Source organism: Mustela nivalis, assembly GCF_964662115.1.
Source record: "Mustela nivalis genome assembly, chromosome: 1".
Classification (NCBI taxonomy): domain Eukaryota; kingdom Metazoa; phylum Chordata; class Mammalia; order Carnivora; family Mustelidae; genus Mustela; species Mustela nivalis.
The window spans coordinates 39667213-39689149 of record NC_139020.1 but is presented as its reverse complement, the minus strand read 5'-3'; the positions used below and the strand labels follow the sequence as shown (position 1 = coordinate 39689149).

At 35.9% G+C, this 21937-nt stretch overlaps 1 protein-coding gene and 1 pseudogene across 3 annotated transcripts in view; both read right to left on the bottom strand.

Moving 5' to 3' along the window:
* The window catches only part of HTR1F (5-hydroxytryptamine receptor 1F), a 128367-nt gene that overhangs the window by 100495 nt on the left and 5935 nt on the right, over positions 1 to 21937 (bottom strand). The gene's annotated exons all lie outside the window — the stretch shown is intronic.
* Positions 5213 to 5927, bottom strand: LOC309843922 (UMP-CMP kinase pseudogene; annotated as a pseudogene). Its single transcript has 2 exons — positions 5805 to 5927; positions 5213 to 5598 (listed from the first exon to the last, which is right to left on the bottom strand). The product of its transcript is annotated as a UMP-CMP kinase pseudogene (transcript).

Genomic DNA, 21937 nt, shown 5'->3' with positions numbered 1-21937 from the left:
CCAGCCATGCTTCAGAGCTAAAGGGTCATGAAAATTTGTCTGAACTTGGAAACCTTGATCATGACCCTCAGGTTTACTAAGACCCAACTACAGCATCTATACAGCATGTCCTTTCAATTCTGTAGTTGAATGTGTGCCTTTATGGTATGGTTCTTAGAGGAATATTTCAGCTTTTAAAAATTACTTGACTATGGTCTCTGGTAGAGGGAAATACATTTCTTCCTTAGACAGACACCTCGACATGCTACAGTCTAAGTGCCACAAATTTATTTTATAAGAGGTAAGTCTTACAAAGTTTTCTCATTTGTAATCCGTAGAGATGTCCAGCCTCTTGTTCGTCCTCCAGAAAGGATGTGGGAACTGTTTGGTATAAAAAACTCTAGAGCCATCACATGTGCAGTAATATTTCATTATGATTTCTCTGAACTTAATAACATAGAAGTTGCTTTTTTTATAGTTTATTTCCAGGAAACTATTTTACTGATACAAAGTCCTAGGTATTTGAAATTCTGTTATAGCTCAAATGATGTTCTATAACTCATTTCAATGTATTGGGTCTCTTTATAAAACTTATTGTTTTGCGGGGCACCTGGGCGGCTCAGTGGGTTAAGCCTTTGCCTTCAGCTCAGGTCATGGTCTCAGGGTTCTGGGATCGAGCTCTGCATTCAGCTCTCTGCTCAGCAGGGAGCCTGCCTCCCCCACCACCAACCCGCCTACTTGTGAGCTCTCTCTCTGTCAAATAAATAAAATCTTTAAAAAATAAAGTTATTGTTTTGGATTGTTGAGTTGTTAATATTAAAATATTCTTTGACTTCCAGAAAAGTGAGTATATAATGTAATCTTAGTAGTAATGAAGAGATGCTTTAATAATCCAATCAACTTTTAATTTTTAAAAGGAGAAAAAAAAAGTGACCAGGAGTGGGGTATGAGCAGCTGTTCTTGGGAAATCTTCAAAACATGAAATTTATTTCATTTTAGTTTTTTAGGCTATTGAATTTCATAGAAGTCCAGAACTCCAAATAATATAGCTAAAATCATTTTCTTTAAATTAGTCATTATACTCACCTGAGTTCTCAACTCCCCTTGTATTCTCATGTATTTGTTATGACAGTTAATGGAATAGTGGATTAATATTTTAGTTCATCTCTGCCCCCCCTTTCAAAAAATGCAGTTATAAGTGAAGAAGAGTTTTCATTGCCAGTATAATCAAAAGGACTGATTAATGATGGGGATTTCAAGGACTAAGGCAAACCTAGAGAAATACCTTATTTTTAATTTTATTTATTTATTTATTTATTTATTTATGGAAGGACGCTTTCAAATCCACTCAGATTTTAGCATGCATCCGGTCAGTTATTCTACTTCAGACGCAGGCTAGGTAGGGCCTTTCTAGAATTTCCCATTGAAGAGACTCGTGGATTTTAAAAGTGTGGAGTTGTCCCAATTCTATTTCCTTTTTTTTTTTCTTTAAAAGATTTTATTTATTTGAGAGAGAAAAAGAGAGAGGATATAAGCAGGGGGAGTAGGTAGGAGGCAGAGGTGAAAGCAGGCTCCCCACTGAACAGGGAGCTCAAGGCGGTGATCCCAGTAGGGATCATGACCTACGCGGAAGGCAGCCGCTTAACTGACTGAGTCACCTGGTGTCTCTGTTTCCTCTTATATATTATTTCCATAATGTGTGTGTATAGTTCAAATTGTTTTCATTTCAGTCCATTATTGAGTGATATTGCAACAATTTAATCTAAAACTCTTCAACGACACAATACCAAAAGGCAATCACAGCAATAAAAAGGAATAAGCAATTGAAATACAGTAATATGAATGATCTCAAGACATTATGTTGAGTGAATAAAGCCAATCTTAAAATTTCACATACTACATGAGTTCATTTATAGAACCTTTTCAAAATGACAAGATTATAGAGATGGAAAACATACTAGTGGTGATCAGGAGCTAGGGAGAATGTGGGGGTAGTATCAGGGGAAAACTCTGTGGTGTTGGAACAGTTCTGTATCCTGTTTGTTGTGGTGGTTACACAAATCTACACATTCGATAAAATGGCATAGAAATTTGTAAATGTATTTTACCAAAACTAGTTTCCTGATTTTGATAATATATTTTAGTTATGTAAAATGTAGGGTGCAATGTACCAGGGACCCCCTTTGTTCTATTTGGCAACTTCTTGTGACTCTACTGCTGATTCCAAAATAAATTTTTAAGGGCCATGGTTATTAGCAAATAAGGTCTTTTAATCAATTTAAACTTTTACATATGAATTTCATTTTTAAGATCAGTTTCATAATATCCTGTCATATATTACAGATACCAAATAAACCCAAATTTGAAGTCTTGAAGTCTGTCTTTCATATAGTAAAAAAGTCTTCTGTGTTCAATTACCTCCCCTGCATATTATATTTTAGTAACACATTAAAACTTTCAAAATGTAAAGGCAAGAATCAGAACTCAAGAAAACTGGTTCTAATAAATGTGCCAGCCAAAATTGTGTGGGAAGTTCAGAGTGAGCCGGGACAAAAGATTACAAAAGTAGTTTTATGGATCTTTACTAGGTTTTTATGCACGAACTTCTAAGAATTTCCTTGGTATCAATAAAAAGGGCCACAGCAATTTATCTTCTGTATTAAATTCCCTATATAGATCTAGAATTTAAAATGATGCACGAGACATTACACCTTCTACAGAGTAATATGATAGAAAGAGTATGGGTTTGGGACCAGCAGAAACTGTTCAACTTCTGGCTGTGTGATTTGCTAGCTTGGTTATTTCACTGGTTAGAATAAAGGGATAAGGGAAAAGTCACTTTGAAGTGGGTTCAGTGGTAAATGGAAAAAAAAAAAAAAAGAACGGAGTCAGAGGAATAGTTAAATGCTTGTTTATTGGGCAGAGGTGGAAAGGATTCAAGAATAACTGAGTAGTCCATCTAAAGAGCCAAACATCAGTCTCCGGCCATACCACTTTGAACTCCCCCAACCTCGTCTAAAGAGCCAAACATCTAATGAGTTCAAACACTATGAAGATCAGAGCATCTGACGCTCTGAGGCAGATGCTTGCCCCCGGCAACTGTGATAAAAGCAGTTTGAGTTTGATGGTAATAGTAGTTGAGGAATAAATAAAGGATGAAAAAATGGAAAATACCACATGAAATCAATCTCAGGACTAGAGATGCCAAGGAAAGGAGAGAGATGGGCAGTAATTAGAAACAAATATGCCATGGACACAGAGTGAGGGGAATCATACACATGAGAAAGGATCATGGAGAGAGATTGAAGATAGACATGGGGGCTAGAGAATTAGACAGAGAGACACTGCAGGTCTCTTGAAGTTGTGTATTCTGTATGGAATACAAAAGAAAGGGAAAATACTTATCCTGGCTCTTAAAGGGTCCCTCTTTCATTGAGAGGAGATAGAAAATTATAGGTTTGGTGTTTTGATTAGTAGTGGTTTCCTCATCCTCAGCTAACCCCCATCTGTAACATCTCTCTTCCCGAATGGGTCAGTTCCCATCAGGAATTATTATATTATTAAGTTTCTTTTTGAGTGGACCTTTTTGGAGGCTTCAATATGGTTTCTTTCCAGAGATCTCAAAATAAATACCTTTGCTTTCTGAAAGAAATCAACAATCACAGTTATTATTTCCAGATAAAATGAATTCTAGAAAAATATGAAGTAAATAGAAATATGGCACAGTTATTTTTGATAAAAGACAAAAAGATTCTTCAACCACGACATAGTAATAACAACATTTTATCTGCCCTAACTCAAGGGAGGAGGTAAACACATTGAATGTAACTTAATCTGGGGTAATTGGTTAAGTACCATTTATTTAAAAAATATGTTGTATTACCAAAAGAGAGTATGAGGTAAGAATTTAGAAAATTGTCAGCCAATATGTAATATGCTTTCAAATAATCTAATAATAATTTATCAAGATGCATTTAAAGTCTTTAAGATTCATTTTTAACACTTTTAAGACACATTTATTATTTTTCTGACCAAAGTGCAATTTTTAAAAAATATCCTTAAGTCACTGAAAAAAAATATTCAAGAAACACAGATGAGAAATTTAACTATTAATTTCTTTATCTCATACCCACCCTATATTTAGTCTAAAAAAAAAAAAAAACCAAAAAACTCTTAATAAAGTGTTATTAAAACGTTCACCAAATCATTTAAAAATAAACCCAGTACATGCATTACAAGATTCCACCGCTAGGAAATTTGTTAAGATCTGTTTAATTATTAGTAACACTATGGAAGAGAGCACAGGAACACATGTCATAAGATGTGATCCTTGCCTCTTACCCTCAGATTTATGTCAGAATAAAGCTGACAGTTCTCCCAGGCTCTGAACCCCTAGTGACTGTATCCCAATCCCCAGAAACAAGGAAGATGTCCTGTCACACAACTTAGTATAAGTTGTAATAAAACAAAGCCCAAGTTTTCTTACATTTCTATAGGAAACGGTCAGTTATTTGATAAATACTAGAACACTTTTTTTGAAACATTTACTTATTTATTTATTTGAGAGAAAGCGAGAGCACAAGCAGGGGGAGGCACAGAGGGAGAGGGAGCTGCAGACTGCCCGCTGAGCAGGGGGCGCGGGAGGCAACATGATCCCAGGACCCTGAGATCATGACCCGAGCTGAAGGCAGCCACTTAATCCACTGAGTCACCCAGAGCCTCCAATATTAAAATACTTCTAGGAATTCACTTTATGACTTTGTTTGCCAAATATATTTTTCAAGAACTGACTACACAAAAGGTTCCCTTGGTATTTGGTCCACAAATTCACTTCACAGGCTGGAAACTTAAAACCTACAAGAAAATGAGGAAGTAGGGAATCCCTAATCCTAATGTGCTGTAATTACTAAAGGGATATACACACATGCTAGAGTTTTACTCACAGAAGACACAAACTATAAAAAGATATGCTTTTTGAATAAAAACAAAGAACTAGCGGATGTCTTTGCTTTGTGTACACCATAGCTAAGATTAAGTTAGACCTGAACTCGCTGTCTACCTCTGTGACAAAAAAAAATGAAGATAAAAATTTTAATTTGTCTTACTATATAATTTCCAGCCATTAACTGAGGTGTAATTATGAAAGGTTAAAATTGCCTTAAAAAGGGGTTGTCATAGCAGCTATCAAGGCAATATTCAAGTATGATTTCAAGGATGCTTTCAGGTTTAGAGTTTATCTTCTTTGTAAAAAAATTTTTGCAACTTCAAAAACTTCAATGACAGATTTAGAGGCATCTCTTTTCTTGACTTTCCCCATTTCTTCATATAAGCCAATAATTGGCTATAAGCCAATAATTGGCTATATTGACTGAAGATATGTTCAAATTCTCTTTTCCAAGCCCTCTTTGTTGTTATCCCTCTTATTTTACTCTTTCCCACTTAAGACATAGTTCAATACAGATCTCATTATTACAGTCAAAAAACAGAATGAAAGATAAATCTGCCTTTCCATCCATGGTCTTGTTCCAACCTTGAATGTTGTCTTGATTTCTTGGAAACCCATCCGTGAAGAATTCATCCTTTTGAGCATTGGGAGCCATTGTCTGATCCATTTCCCCTCTTTATTTTTAAGATTTTATGCATTTTTTGAGAGAGAAAGCATGAGCAAGAGAGCAGAAACAGGGGGAGCAGAGAGGGAGAGGGAGAAACAGACTCCCCACTGAGTAGGCAGCCTGATACAGGGCTTCATCCCAGGACCTGAGCTGAAGACAGCTGCTTAACCACCTGGGCCACCCAGGTGCCCCTAATCCATTTCCCTCTTTAACTAACTGATGTTTTTCTCAACTGGCACAATCTTTGCACATCTTTAATGTATTTTTCAATGATTCATCATATTGTGAGTCTGGACTGCTCCTTTCATCATGAAAAAATTCTCCTGCAGACAGGTGTGTGTGTCATATTTTAGATCACTGGTTTACAATGAAGAGAATGTAACTAAGGAACATTCAACTAGATGCATAGCATGAGGGTACAGGGCTTCCATGCCCTCTCCAGGCAAGTGTTTTCCCTCGAATCTCTCATCTATTTCCATCATTAAATTATGAAGAATGTTCCCTATTTCTCTCTATGGAGAATTCATTATCCTCACTTCCAGGAAGAACACCTGATTTTCTTTAGGGAACTATTCCTCTTTACTCCTTCCTCCTGTGATTCCGGCAAGGCTAGACATATATTCTTAGCTTCTAGACTGTGAACATGCCTCACTTTGGCTAATCAAAAAATTTCAATGATGGTCAATCTCAGTACTTTTGCTGGAACTCCCAGAAAACGGGTTTTCTATTCTGTTAGTATTGCTAGCTAACAAACGATAGACCTGGAATTACTATGACTATTTCTATAAAGACAATGAAGGTTTGTAAATGAAGCTACCAGAGGAAAGCAGAATTGAGAATATGGAGAAAAACTGAGCCTTTTCTGTGTATGACCTTGAACTTACAGCCTGTTCAGTCATGTGGGTCAAATTCTTTTTTTTTTTTTTAAGATTTATTTATTTGAGAGAGAGAGAGAGAGAGAGCAAGTGAGGGAGAACAAGCAGAGGGAGAAAAGTGGGAGAAGCAGGTTCTCTGCTGATCAAGGAGTCTGATACAGGGCTCAATTCCAGGACCTTGATATCATGACCTGAGCTAAAGGCAGATGCTTAACCAAAGGAGCCACCCAGGTCAATTTTTTTTTAATAAGCAGATTCTTTATCAACAGAAGACAGTTTGATTGGATTGCTAATATTGCAACTAAAAAATAAGGTGCTAAAATAAAAAATACAAGAAACAGCAGGTGTTGATGAGGATGTGGAGAAAAAGGAATCCTCATACATTGTTGGTAGGAATGCAAATTGGAGTAGCCACTGTGGAAAACACTATGGATTTTTTCCTCAAAAACTTAACAATAGAATTACCATAAGATCCAGTAATTTCACTACTGGGTAATTACCCAAAGAAAACAAAAGCACTAATTCGAAAAGATATATTCATCCCTATGCTTACTGTAGCATTATTTACAACAGCTAAGATATGGAAGCAGCGCAGGTGTCCATCAGTAGACAAAGTAGTGCTATATTTGTACACATATACAATGGAATATTACTCAGGCATAAAAAAATAAAACCTTACCATTTGAGACAGCACGCATTGAACTAGAGGGCATAATGCTAAGTGAAATAAGTCAGTCAGGGTGCCTGGGTGGCTCAGTGGGTTAAAGCCTCTGCCTTCAGTTCAGGTCATGATCCCAGGGATCCTGCTTGGCAGGAAGCCGGCTTTTCCCTCTCCCACTCCCCCTGCTTGTGTTCCCTCTCTCACTGTGTCTCTCTGTGTCAAATAAATAAATGAAATCTTAGGAAAAAAAAAAAGAAATAACTCAGAGAAAGACAAACGCCATATGATTTCACCCGTATGTGAAATTCAAGGAAAAAAAGCCAAACTAACAAAAAGGAGAAAAAAAAAAAAGACACTAAAAAACCCAGACTCTTAAATATAGAGAACAAACTTGTGGTTACCAGAGGAGAGGTGGGTGGGGAATGGGTGAAATAGATAAAGGGTTTTAAGAATACACTTCTCTTATAGAGGAATGTATAGAATTGTTAAATCATTATATTGTGCACTGAAACTAATATAACACTCTATGTTAATTACATTTTAAGTGAAAAAAAATAGTCTAAAGAGTAAAAAAAAGAGGTGCTATTTATACATTGATATTAATTGTATGAAATGCTTTCCCTATAATCTATCAAGTATTATTTTGTTGTAATGATACTATATTAATAACTCAAAGTTAAACATCATCACCAATAATTTATAATTATAGAACTAAGGGTAGGAAAGAGTAGATACTGGAATTCAAAATGATGATGAATTACTTGTATACAGTACTGTTAGCTTCTCAGAGATGGGAGCATTACAAATACAATTTGGAATTATAATTTGACAGGCTATATTATCATACCAATAAATATCAGTCCTTAATAAGTTGAAAACTTATTAAATTTAAAGTATTAAGGAATTCTGAAAAAAAAAAAAGCATTAAGGAATTCTGTAACTTCATCTTAATTCGACACTTAGTGAATACTTCTATTATCGAAAACAAATGACTTGTTTTTATGGAGAAAAAAAATACCACTTGTGGATATCAAAATTTTTTTCCAAATAAAAGTTGTGTGACTTAATATGAAAAACAAATAAAATCTTCTGAGAAACTATTATTTACTAGGACACATTGTTGTGTGACTCAGCACAAAAATTCCCCAAAAACTAAAAGAGGAAATGGCCTTCCTCCTATTAAAATCATCTCAATGGGATAGACAATCTTTTTGCTAATGCTACTTTTATGAGTGCATTGAGTGAATTCACAATCTTAGTTCTCTGTGGGAACAACAGAATTACTGCAATTACTGCTTTCTTCCTGAAGCTATGAGCCGGTTGCGCAGAACCACACGGATTTCCAAAAGAAGCTAAGCACGACTATGGAATCCATCTGACCCAGTGGGCAGTATATCCCCTGGTGGACAGTTAATGTGGACTGCTCTGCTGATAGTAAGGGGAATGAAAGACTTTCCTTTTCTGCTGGGTAGAATCCTGGAGAACAATCAGGACAAGCAGTGATGGTGTTCATTTTGTAAACTTAGCACTTGTGACCATAAAACTATCAAGCTAGGATTCTTTGCACTGGCATACTACAACTAATGCAAAGGTCTGAAAGTGCCCTAAGGAATGTTTCTCATTTGTTTTAGAAGGTGCATTCCCAGAGGGGACAGACAGCTTAATAAATGCTTTGGGAATGATTTAATCACAAGGAATCAAAATGGATCCAACTAATGGTTCAATTTATTTCTAATGTGGGCATCTCTTTAGTAGAATGTAAGATCCAATCATAGATGAAGTTCATGGTACGAAGGAATTTGGTTTCAACTTAAGGACTGGGAAATGACATTTAGTCTTTATGATGAGAATAATACTCCTCGAATCAGTCCTGGAAGGAAGAAAATTGAAAAATAAATAGCTGAGAATATTGCTAATTGCTTTATAAATGTGGTCCACAGACTTCCTAACTTTTTGAGATAGATAACAAATACTGCATTACTGTATAAATTGGGCACAGATAGATTGTTTAACTTGGGAAAGCATCATATCTGGTTATGTGGTAGAGTTACGTGTGCTCATGTATGGACACATATATACATGTCTTATGCATACCTGTATGTGTGTATATATGTATACATCAATCTACACACACACACACACACACACACACACACACACACAAAACATCTTACAGTTCCAATTTACAAATTCAATCACATATCACATGTAGTTTACTGGTTAGAGGACTTCCACTTTGGGCTTTATAACCAAATACACTATCTCTGTTCCAGTAATACAACCACTGAATTATGAACATGATCATCAACTAATTTGCAACAGTTAGGACATCAATCTTTACTATGCAGTTTCTTGCCATACAAAAAACAAAATGTCCTCCTGAGTTAAGTATGCAATCTATGTATATTTTGCGGATGGAACAAAATAACTTTCCTTTATTTTATTTTTTTTAACTTTCATTTATAATTAATTAGAATTTAGCATGTGAACTCTGATTCTTAAGTTACTTATTTAAAATGTAAATACATGTTTTTTCCAGAGTAAAAAGTTAAGAATCTGTGTTCATGTCCAAGTTGTGGAAAAATATATAGAGGGCTTTTTAAAAAAGTGCTTTATAGAGTGAAAAGGTTATCTGCTTTGCTTATTGAAATACTGTCTCCTTGTTCCCAGCTCAGAGGTTCTGATCCAATAGATCAGGAACAAGGCCAAGAAATATACATTTTTCTTTTAAACAGATAGATTAGGTGGTTTTGATATAGTCGGCTCAGGGGCTACATTTGGGAAATGGCATTAAGAGGCAAATAGCTAAGGCTTTTAATTTTATTTTTCCTAGTTTCAATTTGGGAACATTCTAGGGACTTAAAAGAGGCAAAAGCCTGTTCACGCTGTATGCTTTGACTTAAAAACGATTCTCAAGGAAGCAGAGTCTACTAGTGTTAACAATGGCAATTTTCTAAGCAGTTTATAACCAGGATGAGGAACACAGCAGACAAAGACAAACTGAGCGCTACTCTTTGCAACTTCAGTTTAAACAAGATGCAAAAATCTCTCATACATGGCCTTTCCTTAGCAGTCAAAGAAAAGGTGTTGTTGACTCAGACTCTCACACCCTAAAGAAGAAACTTCAGGTAAGAAAATGGTGATTTCAAGACACTTAAACCCTGTTACACAAGTCTGAAGTTTGCCAAATTGAAGACAAAAACAAACAAAACAGCAAACAAAGAAAACAAAACCTTGCAAATATTTTCTCTATTCTTCCACCATCCAAAGGCTTTTTATTCCTGAGATTTTGATACAAGTTTTGAATATTTCAGATATAACTTCAAATTTCATTATTTTGCTATAATATGAACTCAACATCAAATGTGAACATCAAATGTGAAACCCTGGGGTGATCTGAAAATGGTTTAGCTTGGCTCGGTGAAAGAGACAAAGATTTTTGCCTCTATTATGACTTCAGTTGCAGAATATGCACTATGATGATCATTTCTTCTAAGAAAGAGTATTTCTGTGCATTTATGTACCTGCATGTATATATCATACATATTATGCTTTACATATATTATTAATTATATACCCATCATCGCATTTGCTTAATGAAGGAAGTACTTTCATAAATTCATTTGCCTTTAACAACGCTTTTCAGATTCACCTAAGACATGCCTTTTAGCTTCTTTATTCAGTGTGAGCTTTCTTCTAGCCTCTAGGCAGGTGTCACAGTGCAGTGGTTAAGAGCACAGGCTTGTAGCATTAGAGTCTGCAATTCTTACTGACTGTGTGACGTTGGACAAGCCACTTAACCTCCCTAATTCTCAGTTTCCCTACAAGAGTGATAGTAGTACCTATAATATTATTAGTAATAACAGTGCATGGGAATGATTTTGATATCTACTTCATGGAGTGGGGAAGAGTACAATAATTCATAGTATAAACATAATTTTCAAAAAGTTAACAATATGGCTTATTTACAAATATAAGTTAAATATGGGTCAAAGATTTTTTTTTTAAAGATTTTATTTATTTATTTGACAGAGAGAAATCACAAGTAGGCAGAGAGGCAGACAGAGAGAGAGGAGGAAGCAGGCTCCCTGCTGAGCAGAGAGCCCGATGCAGGACTCGATCCCAGGACCCTGAGATCATGACCTGAGCTGAAGGCAGCAGCTTAACCACTGAGCCACCCAGGCGCCCTGGGTCAAAGATTTTATTCAACCCAGTAACCAATGGATAAACCAATCAGATAGCAAGGCACACTCACAGCATTTTGAGGATCTGGGCATTTATAAGCATTTTGAAGCATTATTAGTAACAAGATCTAGGTAAGATTCAACAATGATTAATGTCCAATGGGATAACAATCTATGATACTTGGGTTTATTTTTCTCCAGGACGGAAATTATTTTTGTGTTAGAAAATCATCTACAAGTTAAGATGTCACTGAGTCTGGACTTTTCATCAATAGCACTGAATTTAACAAATCCCATTCTCTAAATTATTAAATAATTTGGAGTGTGCCTGTTAGATATTAAAAGGATGCTCCCTTGCTTTGTTCATGTAATTTTCTTAATATCTTTTAATGTATGAGGACCTATAAAACTTAATTACTTATATTTTTATCACTATTGTGTATTTTGTAGGCCAAAATACTTGTGCACTCCAACTAGATTGTCACTTTTCTGTACCATGATATTTGTCCATCGTAATAGCAAATTCCTCTCATATTACAATAACATCTAGCTATTCCGGTTATTCTTCAGTCACAAGATGCACCTACTACTTGCAGGAATCAGAAGAATAACTATTGATTTACTGTATATACTGTCCAAGTAATTGTCTCTTCATTTGTCAATTATTGATTGAATGTCAGACTCTGAGAATACTGCACTGAGTGAGACAGTCCTTTCTTTTGTGGAACTGTATCTTAAATGTGCCATAAGCATTGATCTGAAAAAAGAACTATGGAAAAACATTTTTGTTAAGTGATGGCCATTTTTGGTCCCAGACTTCATACAAATTATGTGGAGAAAGTCCATCAGTCTACTGGCTCAAGACATAGGTGGCAATGTAATGTAGAGGCTCACGTTCGTAGCTCTCCACTGCACATTCACTTTTTAAACATCCAAAATGTTTTTCTGTATTTTTTAATTAATATTTTATTTTTTATAAATGTTTTTCTGTATTTTAAAATAAAGCAACTAAAATGTCATGAGAGATCACAAATACTCATTAAATAGGTCCTCTCAAATCTACTTCCCTATTATTAATTTCAAGATAGTTGGTTCCTCCAAAAGAATTTATTTCCATAAAGTGAACAAAAGAAGTCATGGGAAATTAATATTTTTATGAAGATAAACCAGAGCATAATAAAATGAGCTAATGAATAATAAAGTTTTATCATTGTAAAACGTATCATTTATCTTATGACCAAGAATATTCCTGCTTCTCTGAAAATATTCTTATGGGCATATGCTGATGGACTCTGATACATTTCAGTGTGTCCATACACGTGGGTATTTTTTACTATTTAAAAACCTGCACACATAGAAGAATGTACACAAAATAAATGGATTTTACCTTATGCTATGTTTCTGAAGTAAGCAATTTTATTTTTTCCTCAAAAATTTAATATGCAGACATGTAAATTTCTGCACATGATTTCAAGGGGCTTATTATAATCCCTTTAGAATAGTATTCTAGAGTAACCAATACACTACGAAAAACTTGTATCTACATTAAATATTTAAATGACCAGGGAAATTTTTAAAAGTATGTTCTGCCAAATTATTTTCACTTTAAAATTTAAAACTCATTTTTAAATCTTATAATATGACTCAATTTATTTTGTAAATTAGATTAAAAGTTAAGTGTACTTAAATTAGGGGATATATGTTAGACTAAATTTTGGAGCTACAAATTTTAAACAAAAAATAGTTTATGTTCTCACTGAGATCATATTTACACTTCTGTCAAAAATGTTTATTATTGGGTTTAAGTGAGGATACCAGTAATTTATGAAGTATTCACAAATTGCATACACCTTTGATTTAAAAGCACAGTCTCCAACACTATCTTCACAATTTAAGTAAATGATTCTCTTTTCAAAGGAGGACTTGAGTATTTTCTCTGTTATTATAATGGTGTATCTTACAAGAGGGACTGGCTTCCTTGAAGCAACATGCAGTAGTAATTACATGTTTGGAGAATGGAAAGCAAGTGTGCAAACCTTGATGCACTGCTTAATTCCACTCAAGCCAGTGGGGATGAGGAAATGGAATCAAGAGTTTTCTAAAGAAACGGGAAGGCCCAGGAGCATGACTGTGAAGGGTATGGGTCTGCATGCCTTCTCATGAGAGCAAGATTCCCCCATCTCCATGCCAGCTTTGGAGGCTTTGGATTTTAGCTTATTAAGGAAGATATTTTTTTTTTTTTTAAGGGACATTCAACATGTCACTTATGCTTCATTTGATAAGTTCAGTGCCGAATTTCAGATTCTGCATATTACCTACAGATACAGAATATGACTTATCCTCAAATGATAGTAAGTGAAAACAAATATCCTTTCAGAGATTTGTGGCTAATTCTCATGAAATCACCCAACCAAATGGTCAGAGTTTAGAGACCAAACTAAAGATGTCCAATAGGCAGTAGGAAGCGTTGGTGAGTCTCGGGAGGAAAGTCTCTGTGGTTGGGACTTTGTTGGAGGGTACTGGCTGGCTGGGCGGTGAGGCTTTTTAAAGGGAGGGCCAGAAGCAAAGATACTATCTGCATAGATCTTAATTTTTATTTATTTTTTTCTTTTCATGCCTGACTTTACACCACAAATAAAAACCTACTTCGGAATGGAACCCCATCTACAACCGTTTTCTGTTGATGAAAAGCACTTGGAAAATCGAGAAGGGAAGCAGAGCAAGTTTCTTTTTCTTTTTCTCTGTTTTGTTGCTCAGGAAGGAATGGACTTGAGACAGTAGGAAATAGTTATTTCACTGTTTGATTCAGAAAGTTGAATCAAAGATAATAATCTATACCTTTGAATGATAAGAGGTAATCGTTTCTAGAAAACCCACACACTCAAAATGTTTTGTATTTAGTTCTCAGAATGTCCACTGTTACAATAAAACCAAAACAAAGATTTATTTTAAAATTTTAAGGGCTAGATATGAATTCTGTGGTTGATTAAAGTCCTTTAGTTTCTGATTTCAATCCTTTCTGGCTACTCTCTACTGAGTGCCTAATTTACTACCTATTAACCTATCCTTCATGGGTGAGGTGTGAAATACAAAAAGACAGAATCCACACTAATTAATTCTCAACTCTGAGCAATGTTAAGAAGCTCATTGGGAATAAAGGTTTAATGTGCTCTTTAAAATAAAATTTTGGATTATCTATAGGTTTCAATTTTCCATTCCCCATTGTTATAGACAATTAAGAGTTGTATTTTGGGGGCCCTTGGGTGGCTCGGTCCATTAAGCACCTCCATTCAGCTTGGGTCATGGTCCCGGGGTCCTGGAATGGAGCCCTGCATCAAGCCCAGAGCCCGGAATCAGGATCCCTGCTCTGTGGGGGTCTGCTTCTCCTCCTGCCTCTGCTCCTCCCCTCTATTCCTGTTCTTTCTCTCTCTCAAATAAATAAATAAAATCTTTATACCTAAATTGGATTTGTTAGAAAATTCCTTTTAAAGTATGAAAAGGGGCTAATGATACTATTTTTCCCCAGGCATGAAACTAATATATTTTGATGCTTAACTAATCAAACTTGAAAGACACTCTCAACTCATGATCTGTCAGGAAGTACAAGTTCCCCACTTTGTTAGCTATTTTTCAAAGTGGGTTCTTGAAAAATTCTCATATGCGAACAAAGAATGTAAAGACATAGATAACCTACCAGATTTCTTAGGAGATGGGAAATAATTTTAAAAATATCTTAAAATAATGCAAATAATATAAACACATGGCATACATGGGAAGAGACAGTACAATTACCCTCCACATCCCCAGATAAAATTACAGAAATCTTCAAAACTTCTGGTCTAGGTCTTCAGTAGGGTAGACTTGCTGGCTAGATGTTCAAATGCTCTGCTCTCTCTGATCTCTTCCTTAGTGATGAAGACCCAGGACAGGGAACCATAGAAATTCATTACCTTATCCTAGGAGAGAAAGATAGAGATTGTGGTTGTGGATGTGGATGTGGTTGCTTTTGGCCTGGCTGCACTGATCCTAAATGCGGTACAATAGCTGGATGCTGGTTATTCCCACATCTCCTCATCCTTCTCCAAGGAAGGAGTTTCTCTGAAGGCTATCATGGTAGATATATTTTTTGGCACCGATTTCTAATGCGAAAGAAATTTGGGGATAAACGGTGAGAGCTTATTTTGAAGGTTGGTGAAATTATGCTCCATTGTTTTCCAATTTATTTAAATAAACTGGCTAGAATATGAATAATTTTTACTAAGGACTTGGATTTTTTTAAAACAGGGCTTTGAAATTTCTGAACTTAAAATCTCAATTGCAGAACATGATTTCCATGCACATGAGAAAAGCACACATACTAGAGAATTTGTTTAGGCTTTTAAATCTTGATGTCAGAATTACATGAAAATAGCTTTACATAAAAATTGTATTTGTCTATGATATAGAGTACAAGATGGTAGTGTAGTCTGATAAATAGAATCTTGGAAATAAATTTTTTAATTGGATAATAGGAATAATGATAATAACACCCTCCATTAGCCATTCATTATTTATGGACCTTCAATCATATTGTAGGTGCTGTGGCACTGTCATCCATTCAAGAAATTGATTTGATAATGGGTAAGACAAATAGCACATACACAGTACTGATATGACACGATACATGCTTATAGACACATATCCAAGTGCAAGGGGAATACCAACCTGAGAAAAACAGATCAAGATGAGGCCAAGGCTGACAAAGCTTTACAAGGGACTTTTTCTGAAACAATCAGGCATTCACTGGACAGATAAGCAGCAACTGGGGAGAGTCATTCTAGTTGGAGAGACTGGTCGTGTGGGTACAATGGAGTGAACAAAGGTGAATTTTATGAGAAAGCCAAACAGCTGAAAAGAACAAGTGTCAGAACTGAGTCTGGAAAAATTTGCAAGGGTCGGGGTGAGAAGGCTAAAAAAATCTGTATTTTTGTTTCTCACCTAGAGAGGGCCATTGATGTATATCAAAGCAAGAAAACAGCATGAAGGGAAATAGGTTCCAGCTATTCTCTAATAAAGATTTTCAGAAGCATAGAAAGAAACAGGTTCCCTGAGACAGAATAGGGTCTTTTTCAAGTTCTCTTATCCTGGTATAGAGACAAAAGGAAATCCTTGCTATTCCAAAGACATCCGTATAAGAAGACTAGGAAAGCAAGCAGGGTTTCTGCAAGTGTGTCCTGGGTAATAGACAATGGTGCCGAGAGTGTAGGGGAATGCAAGAAGAGAACTAACATCTGGTGAGCATCCAACACATGGCAGGAAATACCTTTTAGTAATATGATCTTACGTGATTTTCACAATAACACTATGAAGTGTGAATTATGATCTCAAAGTCAAATACGGTTAAATTAAGTTCCAGAAACAAACCTGCCTGAGATGATACCACTGGTAGAGGCAGAGACAGGATCTGAAACCCTGCCTGTCTGGTATCATCACTTATACTCTTTTTGAAGATGCTCAACATAGCATCTCTCCAACCCACCATTCCCAAACCTCACTGCCTCTCAGGGACATGATTCTGAGTTGAACCCTCTATGGCTTTATAGAGAAGGTGTGGTGCAGTCAGATAACCAGGTCAGTACACCTTCATGAGACTAGAATGGGTCAATCTTTCAACGAAGTCACAGTGGTGAAGAAAAAAGGATAGATGCCAGAGAAATTTTGTAAGCATAACCGAGAGGATATGGTAATCCAATAGATATTTGAAATGAAGAAAAGCTGGGCATTTAGAAATGTATCTTCTAGCTTGAGAGACTGGATAAAAAAGGTACAATCAACCAACATCGAATATGTGAGGAGGTACAAGCTCCATGATTAGGGGGTTAAATTTGATCGAAAACAATGGGACATACTTCAGTAATTGCTCAAATAAATTCAGAAGAGAGGAACCAGAGATTTTACCATACCACATTTCATACATTTACTGATCATTAATTTCTGGCAAGCCCAAGCAAATGAACACCAGAGTAGACTATAAAATTCATTATCAGTCATGTCCAGACAACTCTGAAGGTTATTATTTGGGTTCATTTAAATATTTCAAATACAACTTAAAGATCTGAAGCAGACACTACTTTTCTGGTAAGAGATATGTAAATCCACCCTTAGAGTTAATCTATTATGGCTGTGGTCTGAAAGGCTGTTAGGGCAAACAAGAGATATGAAGAGCAGGAAAACAGATTTACCACCGTGACATTTTTTCCCCACCATGATGCATTTTTATGTGCTTTAGCAACCACACAGTTTGAAAGGATTTGGCATTATATTACTTCTGATGGTCACTACCACTAAATCTAAACACCATTTTTGACTATGAGGGGAAAGACGAAGAATGTTCCTAAGTATAAGCCTTCAGGAGGTCGGGATGGAAGTTGGAGAGAAGAATAATTCAAACAAAAACAAAAATCACTTCCCCTTTCTCAGTTTTTGAGAGCTTCCTTTCTTATAGAATTACCTGGAGTTGAAAACAGGTAGAATTATATCTTTGAATCAATATGATATTTTTGGCTCTCTGTATTCAAAAGGAATGCCAAGATTGTACTTCGTGAACAAAGAATGCATTTATGAAATCACACTTAGCACACTGATGTTCATGTGCAGCTGTTAATCTGATTCCCATGGATCCCAAGCCTGTTTCCACTGATAGATTCATATAAAGCCTACGAATTAATTCATTCTCAAGAATTAAAGTGCCAGGCAGCATTGTAGGTATGGGCCTGAGAATAAAACTGGACAAGTCCTTTCCTAATAGGGGAGAGAGACAATGAAAAGACCCCACATACATAGAAATACCATTTTCAAGAGTGCTTGAAGAGCACTCTGTGAAGAGTGACAAGTAAAAAGGTCTCTTCTACACAGAGAGCTTAAAATAGTGGCCACGGATCCGATCAGATAGCATTTTATAGGGCATGATAAAGGATATACATTACAGTAGAATCAGTAGGACTTGCTGATAGATTGAATGAGGATGAGAGGGAAAGGAAAGGGTCATGAATGACACCCATATTTTTGACTTAAGCAACCAAGGGTTTAGTGGCACCACTGGAAAAATAGGGGAAACCTGGAGAGAAACAATTTTGGATAGAACCCTGAGAAGTTGATCTGGAGATATAGACTGGATATGCAATGATGGTGCAGAGTCATTTGGTGTCTAAGTCTAGAGGTCATGGGAAATTCAGGACTGAGAGTCTAAATCTGGAAAACTTCGGCATAATGCAAATTTTTTAAGCCACAGGAACTGTTGAAGCAATATCAGTGAGGATGAAGAAGGGAAGAGGGCTGAGATTCCCAGAGCATTTCTACATCTGGAGGTCCTAAAAAGGACAATGAACTGTAAAGGAGACTGCATGGGTAAAAGCTCTTGAAACAGAATACCTCTGCTCTCTACATTACTTCTCTGTAACTCAAACTGGCAACCCACTGCAGCTTATAAATTGTTGGTATTCTCTATCATAACTGAGAATCAATGCCCTGGGAAAATAAAAACCTTTTAAAAAGAGTATTAAGGAGACTGGGGACCACTGGGATTTTAAAATCTAATATATAGAATAATAAATCAGTATAAATTTAAAAGTATTTTCCATAGATGGTAACATTTTGTCTATCCACTTAACAAAAAAATAGTTTAATTATTAAATACTTCTAGCTTGGTACTGTTGCTTACACGAGCAGTATGCCAGACCATTCTTAAAAACTATTAAAAACCATGTACACTGCAACAGAATTATCTTATGGCTGCATTAATATCCTAAATAATAATACATATTTATATAAAACTTGAAATTTTACAAAATATTCTTTGATTAACTCAGACAACTGTGTAAGGTTTGCAAGGTAAATATTATTATCATCATTTTGCTACTAAGCAAATGGGATTCAGAGAGGCTGACTGATTTAAATCATGTCATCCAGCTAGGTATATATGACTTGAACGAGGATCTTAGGACTCTCAATCCATTGCTCTTCCCAAGATCACACCATTTATTATGTGGTTTGATTTCCTTTTTTTTTTTTTTTAAGACTTTATTTATTTATTTGACAGAGAGAGACACAGCGAGAGAGAGAACAGCACGGGGAGTTGGAGAGGGAGAGAAGCAGGCTCCCTGCAGGAGAGGGAGCCCCATGAGGGGCTCAATCCCAGGACTCTGGGATCATGACCTGAGCCAAAGGCAGAGCTGAGCCACCCAGGAGCCCCTGTGGTTTGACTTATTTACATTTAGAATCAGAGAGGCAAGCGCCGATTGTGTATTGCATGGGTAAGAGATAAGTGGTCCCGTCGCACTGGGCAGTAAGCAGCCTAAGCAAGCTAAGCAGTAGCTGCGATTAAAATACTTTACTTTGGCCATTACATTTAAAAATCACAGAAACGTGGAGAGAGTAAGAGCTATAACAGATTTGTCATTCTATGTGAGGTAACTATCATCCCTCCAAATAACAAAAATGTAAAATTGGATCTTCCAAGAGATGATGATGATGATGCAAATTCTTTGCTAAATCTGAAATTCTGTAGGCTTTCTTTCTGATATAGTATTTTATGTCTATTTTTCATTTTCTAGAAACATTTCTCTAATTCACTTTTTCTTTGATCCATGTTCACTCACTGAAATGTTCTCTTAGCAATGTTTCTATGTTTCTACCCTATCTTCTTCCAGTAGGTTCTCAGGCCTATCCTCCTCACACCTTTAAACACTACTGGCCATCACTGAACCAGTTAGTCAATGGTGGTGGTCTTTCTTGGAAACAGTACTCATGACTTCCATTCTCCCAATGTCACATCTGCTTTTAGTTTCTTGATTTACCACATTGTTTTCACAACTATTCACAACTTATTTTTCTTCAACATGTAAATCTGAGAATGCTCACCATATTGTGACAGATTGAATTATAGGTTTTCATCACCACTCTGCCTCCTCATGTCCCTGCTCTTGTGAGAAGTCAGTGAGAGGATCACAGTCCACTTTAATCTCACCCTCTTTTCTTAACTCCTCCTTAAAAAAAAAAAAAAAAATGAGGCAAATTATTTCCTTTTGTTTTTCTCAAAACTTTTCCAGCCAAAATATACCCTGGCTCTGATGTATTGACGTAGCTGTAGCCCTTCCTCTTCCATTCCCACCAACAGCCACTTTTAAAAAATGAAACATCAGGTTTAGAAGTCAAAGAATAGAAAAGATATGCATGTGTGTGTGTGTGTGTGTGTACGTGTGTGTGAATATAAACCATAATATATGTGTTATATAATGCATACTAAATAAGGATATTTCGCTATTCTTTTTGTAATTAATGTTTATCAGTACCTACCAGACACTGGGTTAGAGAATCAATTAGAGAACTGAGGACAAATTTAATTATGACACTTGGGAGAATGAGTTCATTGACCTGCTCCTTATGAAACCATTTATTTGGGGCACCTTATTTGGTTCAGTCAGTTAAGTGTCTGCCTTTGGCTCAGGTCATGAGCCCTGCTCACTGGGGAGTCTGCTTCTTCCTCTGCCTCTCCCCCTGGCTTGAGCAATCTCCTCTCTTTAAAAAAAAAAAAAAAAAAAAAAAAGAAGAAGGATACTATTTATTCCATATAGGGGAGCAGGACTAGTATTATCAATAATGGAAAGGCAATTGCAAATATTTTGAGATTTAAGGGGCTATGGGAAAGCTCTTTTCTAGCAGATGTGGGAGATCAAATTGTTAACATATAATACAGAATAAGCTAGTAGCATACTACATTTCATACTTTGTGGGATTAAGGGGAGAATACCATAAGATTGCTGGCTATGTCAGCTGGGGTCAATTTCTCATGGAACAAAGAAAAGAAACCAATAATTTTGGTCTTTCCTAATTCATGGAGTTGATAAGAAAATCAGAGAAGATAATGTACTTGGAAGTAACTTGGAAAATATAAGGATTGTATAAAGGTAGCTTATTTTAAGGTTTTGTTTTAAAATTGGCAATCCTGGGGCACCTGGGTGGCTCAGTGGGTTAAAGCATCTGCCTTCCACTCAGGTCATTATCTCCGGGTCCCAGGATCGAACCCTGCATCGGGCTCTGCTCAATGGGGAGCCTGTCTCCCTCCCCACGCCTGTTTCTCCGCCTACTTGTGATCTCTGTCTGTCAAACAAATAAATAAAATCTTAAAAAAAAAATTGGCAAACTTATTACTTCTTGTCTTAGCCAGGAAATCAATGGATGTAACCTTCAATTTTTAAAAAAAGCTTTATTTGGTATGTTCCAGAGTGCTTACACTGGCTTTGATTTGGTCATATTTAGTATCATTCAAGATAAATTTAAAATTTGATTTACCTGAGTTAGTATTCAAATGGTCAAGCAAAACTTATAAAACATAACTAGGGTAATAAATACTATTGCTGGTCAAATTTGTAAATCTTAACCACTTTATTTTAGGTTTATCCTTTTGTCTTTAAGATAGAAAACTAGTGACATCAAATAGTAACAACAACAAAAAAAAGAACCAACGCATTTATGAGGTTGATTTTAACTAAGTGTGCCAGTATCAACTCTCAAACTTATTATTAAAATTTACCCCTTAAATTGAAAGGATGTAAAAATATTGTCCATCTTTTTATGAAGTGTTATTCA